General features: G+C 40.1%; 1 long non-coding RNA gene across 1 annotated transcript; it reads left to right on the top strand.

The window, feature by feature from the left end:
- The first annotated feature begins 1,360 nt into the window (after positions 1-1,360).
- LOC121857709 lies at positions 1,361-1,986 on the top strand. Its single transcript, XR_006087256.1, has 2 exons — positions 1,361-1,412; positions 1,610-1,986. It is a non-coding gene; the product is annotated as an uncharacterized LOC121857709 (long non-coding RNA).
- Positions 1,987-7,117: the final 5,131 nt, after the last annotated feature.

The following is a 7,117-nucleotide window of genomic DNA, read 5'->3' as shown; positions in this document are numbered from 1 at the left end:
CATTGCTATGTCAACTAGAAACTGCTCCATGTAACTGACGAGTATATTATAGTCATCCGCAGAGGACAAACAGCACGAGTACGAGTACGAAATCTTTAGTTAAGAGGTGAAAGAAAATTATTAGGGGTTGAGGGAAAAGTGGTGAAACTGAAATACAGTAGGAGTAGAAAGAATCTTTCTTATTGGTGTTTTATCTTTGTTCTGCTCCCTTGGGTCGTCAGACCTTTGTATTAATATTGCTCTATTTATATAATGCTGCTTATTATTATTATTTTTATTATTGTTGGAGTTAGTGAGCCCGCCCAGGTCCTTGTGTAGCTGGGAGGGTAGTCACATTTCTTTTTGGGCTAAGATGTTAGTTCAATGTTAAATGTTAATTGTTAAATATTAGTTATGTTAGTCTAAAGGTACACTGTATGGAGAGGCCTGCCAGGTTCTTAATACCACTTACCACCAGTGCCGGATTTATTAGACCTGTGGAGGCCCCCCTCATTATAACTACCCCAAAAGGGTGGGGTAGCGAGTGAAGCGAACCTAAACATCTGGGAGTTCCGCAATTCTAAATATCATATTATTAGCACCACAAACAACAGCATTCATTAAAAATAGACGGTTCATAGGAAAACCACCCAGTCGTCAATTTCAACGAGTAGCTAGCCTAATTTCTATCACGTGATAAACATGAATTTTAAAGATTGAAAATAAAATCAACCAAATCAATACAATATTATAATATGTGGAGGCCCCTGGCCAACTGCCCACTTTGCCCACTCTTCAATCCGGCCCTGCTCACAACTCTACTCTACTTTGTTGTAACGTGTACGTTTTCTTCTCCATTGTTGTAACATATGTCTGTCTTTTGTTAATTTTACTGTTTCTGCTCTATGGTCAATTTCAAGTAAAGGTTAATATTAACTCGGTGCTTTGTTCTTCATTGTTTTTCTCTCTCTGTCATCTTATTTTATTCCTCATATTAACTTCTTTAGACTATTCTATTTAAGTTTAAGACTTTTTTAATATTACAATAGTACTATTTTGATGTATATGTCTCTTAACAATGTCTCAGACTTAAACTGAGGCCAATATTGCTGTTGTAATATATTCACAATTTCTATCCAAGATAAGTAAAGCACTGAATACGATTTCATAATATTTTCCTTTCACGTTTTACACTACTTTCGTGTCACAATAAAGTTTAAATCGTTTACTCGTCATCAAACAACCAAACGGCGTTTCCCTCCGGCATGGTGTCACTTTGACGTCATAACAAGGCAATGTTCCCATTGGCTACAATTTAACCTAAAACAGCTTGTGATTGGTCAGGGAGTGTGGGCCGCCTGTATATAAAGCCTGGTAGACGGACGTCAACACAGAACACTGGCACGCGACGACGCTACAACATCTTCTGTACTGTAAGTGTATCTTCAAATATTTAAATTGTAAATTATTTGTTGGCGATTGGGAAGCTATTGTTTAAAATTTCACTTGACAAAAAAAAAAAGGGAAATTTTATTAGTCTTGATATTACCTAAACTAAACTTTTTAAATAAGTTTCGCGTTAAACCATTCCGCCAGGCTTACATAACATTAATCTTCTTTCTATTTCTAGAACACGCTCCTCAAACGACCATGAACCCTATACGAGTTGACCGAGGTAGCTGCAGTGTCACCACAAGAACAATTCGGAGCGTCTACAAAATTTACCTGTTGCTGGAGAACTCGATCGCAACAATTCCTTTCCTACTCCAGTTCTACCGCGGTTAGTGGATCCTTCCCACAGCATTACAGTGAGTTTCCTAGTGTTAAACTACAAGAAATTGGTCTCCAAAAAAACTGCTTTCCAGTATCTTTGTTATTTCTTCTACCCCATTTGTGGGTCATGAGCTGTATTGCATTACATTCTGTGCAAGTAAAGTCAAACTTGTACATATTGAATATCCAGTATATGTAACCAATAAAGTTTTTCTATTTATGGAATAATCCAAATCCTTGCTTTTACTAAATCAAAACCCAGAGTATAATAAAATCTCGACTACGTCTGCTGTTTGAAAGTTTGCCCATAAATAGTTCTCAAATACTCTACTTAATGGTGTTAAACGCTTCGGGAAATACAGCTCTACTCCTCTTAAATTAGTATTACTTTTTCACAACATAACCCAATAGACAAATGATGACATTAATGTGTGGCTTTTTACTTTCCAATCGTTCAAAGTACACATTCTCGTATCCACAGTGGCCCTGTACTAAAGTACGATCATCACTGGTTTAAACTAATCTTAGTATTGTCTAATAACACCAGAAGTGGTAAAATACTAAATTCCAAGCAAGACATATGAAAGTCTAACCTATAAATAAAAATATGAACTTCCATCTATGACCACTGCAATACTAAATATAGACCCAAATCTTTCAATATTCAGTCGAAATCAAGGTAAAATTAGAGGTCTGGTCATGTAGTGAATTTGTAGTTTGGACAATTCTAAAACGCTTCTTCAATTGGATTTCCGCCGCAATGTATATTAGAGTATTTTCATCTCAAAAGACTGCCTTTTACTTGTTCAACATGGGAAAGGCTTTGAAATTGAGACAAATGGCATTGAAAAAGCAAAGTGGGTTAAAGATGTAATAACGACGGTTGTGCATGTCAGAGATAAGAGAACCGTCAACAAGGATATTTAGAGCAAGGTATAGTTAAGTGGGAAGTACAGAAGGAGAATAAAAGCGGAGGGTGGTTTGTGAGTTAACGTGTAGCTATACCTTCTTTAACGAGTCACCCGTCTGAGACGACCGATTTCTCAGGACGTCTGAGTCCTCCGTTTTCTTTCCATCTTAGAGTGCACCCGAGACTTGCACCCGAGACTTCCTTGTTCCTAAAGCCCCGTCCACACGATCGAGCAGTGCCCGGCGGGCTTTGACCCTTTACCGGGCAAAGCTTGTGTGTTGTACACACGGGGGTGGTTGGCGTCAGTCATAGTCGGGCGCTAGTAAGTGGTCTGCAGTGGCGGATACGCTACGATCGCAGGAATAATCGCCCGACAGTGAAAAGCAAAGATCATATCGTTGTGTACTATAATAATTGCTGCTATGTGCAAATGCAGAAAAAGGGATGGTGCATAGAGTGGTTAGGTCGGAAAAAAAGTATTGAAGTCATGCCACGATTTTACGTGAACGGCAAGATGGACACGAGCGAGACATCACCAATTACATGACAAAGGACTCTAACACCTTTTACAAACTTCGAGCGAAAGTGGAACCATATACAAAAAAAACCAGGATACCAATATGAGGGAGAGTATATCTGCAGAGGCTCGTCTAGAGGCAGCGCTTGTATATCTTTCAACTGGTGTGCACCTACACGTCACGAGGATATCGAAACAAAGTTTGTCTCGCATAATACCTGCAACTTGTCAAGCCATGTATGAAGTACTCGAGGAAGATTACTTGCAGGTGAGATTTGTAGTCCATAAAAATTGATTGAATAATGTTAGTTATGATATGCATAAACAGGAAGCTATGGGACGAGATCGGCAGGAACGAAGAACACACACGCACACACGAATGTCCTCATTACATAAACAATCTCCCGTCACGCCAATATTGTACATTGCATAAGCTTATTTGGTTATACACTGAGCGGGGAACACGTACGTATAACACTTGTAATACTTATATACCACCAGGCAGGCTGACCATGATTTCGCTCAACGACGGGCACTGCTCGATCGAGTGGACGGGCCTTTAATATAACGACACAGAATTTGAAATTGCAACAGTGGTGGTATATGTTAAGGCAACTTAGATATCTGATTATAGTTGGAACATCCATTAAATGATGTTGAAAGCTTCAACTGTCTTTGTTGTTAGTAAAACTAGACGAGTGGCTTGTCCTTGGGGATAGCCAGATGTTTCCAAGTACTACTGAAATTAGATAATTTTGATGCCCGAACATCAAATCGAATTTACCAACCGTATTGAAACACTTTTCACACACACTGTACCGCCAACTCTGACCTGCACACACTACCCATGGGCAGCCAGCCTCTTTGTGGAGGCCCCACCCGGGAAAATATTGAAATTTGAACACTTCTTTGCAGAATTTGGAAGCCATATGCAGTTATATTGAGGAAATTAAAACATTGAGACATTTTTCATTAACTGTATATTTATTGATAGTGTACAAATTCCCAACACACACAAAAGTGAGACATGACTGGAGTCATTCGTGTGGTTTCAAGTCGACCAGCCCTGATATGTAGAGAGGCCCTGCTCACGAAAGAGGAACTTAAAAGTAGCCAAAGCTGACATTTTTTTTAAACCAAAAGGAGATTCAGAGCCCAGTGACAGTAAACTCCCAGAGGATGACACAGTAGAGGTTCACTTTAGTGATTCGGATGACGAAACGAGGTCAGCTGAGATTAAGTAAATCGCCACCTACAGCAATGCAAGTACCGTAGTGGATACTCTCCTACAAACTGACGAGCCTAGCCGCATTCCAATGAGACGGGATTCGGCGACTTTCTCACGGGGGTGGGGGGGGGTCGCCACCTGCGACGCTGGCATCCGGGTTTACTTCCGGTAGCCGAGTGTATGACCTCTCGGTCTCGCCGTTGAAATTCATTCTACCCTACGTTCCTCAACACGCCACATCTCGTCTCCTCTTCCAAGCAGCAACTTCCCAGCACCAGACTGTTTTGTATATAATATATTTTATATAAGAAAACCACCATTAACAGTTTCCTTTCTCCAACCCATCCCGAGTGCGGGACAACATCGCGTAACCCTACGGTACCACCTGTGACTGAAGCTTCGTCCGATTCGTCTCAGTTGGATTTGTGTGTGTGTGTGTGTGTGTCGAGTGATCCGGCTGACAGTTGATGATAAACCGATTGACTATTTACTAAATCATTCTCTTGATCTAAATTGTGAAAAGGAAAGAGTTCGGTATGTGCCCAAATCCTTGTTTACATGATGAAAAAGGGAATGGCTTGTGTATTCTCCAAAAACTGGAGATGTATTTTGCGTTCCATGCGTTTAGCGACTGGAAAAACTGCCGCCGTACAGTTGCCGAACGTGAAAGTGGCAGAGAGCATAAAATCTCAGTTGTGGTGTGAGGCCAATTACAGCAAGGCGAATTGATTCCACTTTGCCTTTGCAAGTAGAATTGGAGACAATATACTGCAAAGAACTTCTATTGCGCATAGTTGAAACACTACAAATTTTAACATCGAGAGGTCTTCCTCTCACAGGTATTGATGAAAGAATAGGCTCTAGCAACAATGGGAATTACCTTGCAACTCCTGGCCAAATTGGACCCTTTTCTTGCACACCATCTGGTGCTGTGCAAACACTTCATATCTCTCAAAAACGATTTGTGAGCAAATGGTCAATCAATTATCATAAGTGAAGTGAAACAAGCCAAATATTATTCAGTTAGTGTACATTCCAAACCGGATGTTAGTCATACTGACCAACTTACATTCATAGTTGAGCGATTTCTATAAGTTCATAGACATACATGACCATGGTGCACAGAGCATAGCCTCAACTGTTGTACAGTTAATTACACAAGTTCGTCTTGAGAGCAGAGTTATGACAATGCTGCCAATATGTCAGGCATTTACACTGCCACAATAAAGGCTGTGAATCCCCTGACATATTACGTCCCTTGTGCAGGTCACTCCTTGCCTTGGGTCTGTTTCAAATTCCACATTTTTACAAGCCTTATACAACTTCTTCTCAACCTCCACATATAGATGGGATCATCAGCTGCACTACCGGATGAAGGGATTGTAGCGAAATCCCTTTCAGAAACTCGCTGGAGTGCGAGGCCTGATGCTGTTAAAGCAGTGTTTTTACATTACCTTGAGATAAAGTCAGCACTGGAGAACATAATATGTTCTGACAGTAGCTTGAAGGTGAAGGCCTCATAAGACGAATGGAAGCATTTCAAACAGCACTTCTTACTGTAATATGGTAAAAAATCTTAACAAGGTTCAATGCAACCAGCTTATCACTTCAAAAACTTCACACCGACCTTCTGTCAGTTGTGAAACTGTATGAGAGCTTCGTCTCAGAAATGAGACAGGGTCACTTTGATGAAATAGAAGATCAGGCTAGGGCTTTTGCTGAGCCTGTCTACACAGAGACAACAAAAAAGACAAAACATTTCTTGGACGAATCAGTTGGCACTGAAACTCAACTTGATCCAAGGTGGACAATTTCTACACCATATTACGAATGAATTACAGCACAGAAATAAAGAAGCGGTTTACCTTCTTAACGGAGTATGACACTATTGGCTGTCAGTACCTATTCCAGTGACCTGGAAGCATCTGTTCTAGATGAGTTTTTTGCAATTTAAAGACATTTTCTCTTCTGAATCTGACAGATCAGTGACAAGCATCTCCGGATGGTATTTTGACAACTGCCTTTCCAAACATTAGTAGTATCTTCGGGGACACCACAGGTGAGTGACTGAAAGGTGGAGACGTGGGCTCGGCGTCGGTCGCCCAGACAGTCTCAAAGCCGTGGTTTAAATGTTTAACACCAGAAGCACTTTTTCGATTTCATTCATGTTATCCACAAATGTTTGGATGATCGTAATAAAAAGGATACAACTTTTTCTTTAATTTTAACATCTTTTTTTCTCTATCTACGATCATAAATCACCCATAGCGGGCAGGGCACGAAACATGAAGGAAATTACGGGGTAAAACAACGAAAATCTGATCGTGTGGCAATATTAAACCATCTCCAAGTGCTTTGTAGGTGAACAAATAAATTATTTACCATAAATGTTCGGCCAATATTTCTTCCGTGACGTTGCAAGTTCGCGTCTCGTCGTAAACCGTAAATTTGTGATTTCGGTCTCCGTATACATTAAAAATAAACGACGGAGGCTCTCGGCGGGGGGAATATTACGGGACATAATAAAAGAAAAAAGATGGCCGGAGACAATCTTTTATTCTGACTTTGGTAACACACCTGTATAAAGGCATGACATGAGACAAGACCAAATTGAAAAGTTTTATTCACAACATATTTAATTTGGAGTTGACAATAAATACCTAGTGTTGAACACTTAATATGATATGTACAGATCTTATCTATCATCCAT

Source organism: Homarus americanus, unplaced genomic scaffold (genome assembly GCF_018991925.1).
Source record: "Homarus americanus isolate GMGI-L3 unplaced genomic scaffold, GMGI_Hamer_2.0 scaffold21936, whole genome shotgun sequence".
In the NCBI taxonomy this organism is placed as follows: domain Eukaryota; kingdom Metazoa; phylum Arthropoda; class Malacostraca; order Decapoda; family Nephropidae; genus Homarus; species Homarus americanus.
The sequence above is the reverse complement of the archived record's forward strand: the minus strand, read 5'-3'. Positions and strand labels throughout refer to the sequence as shown.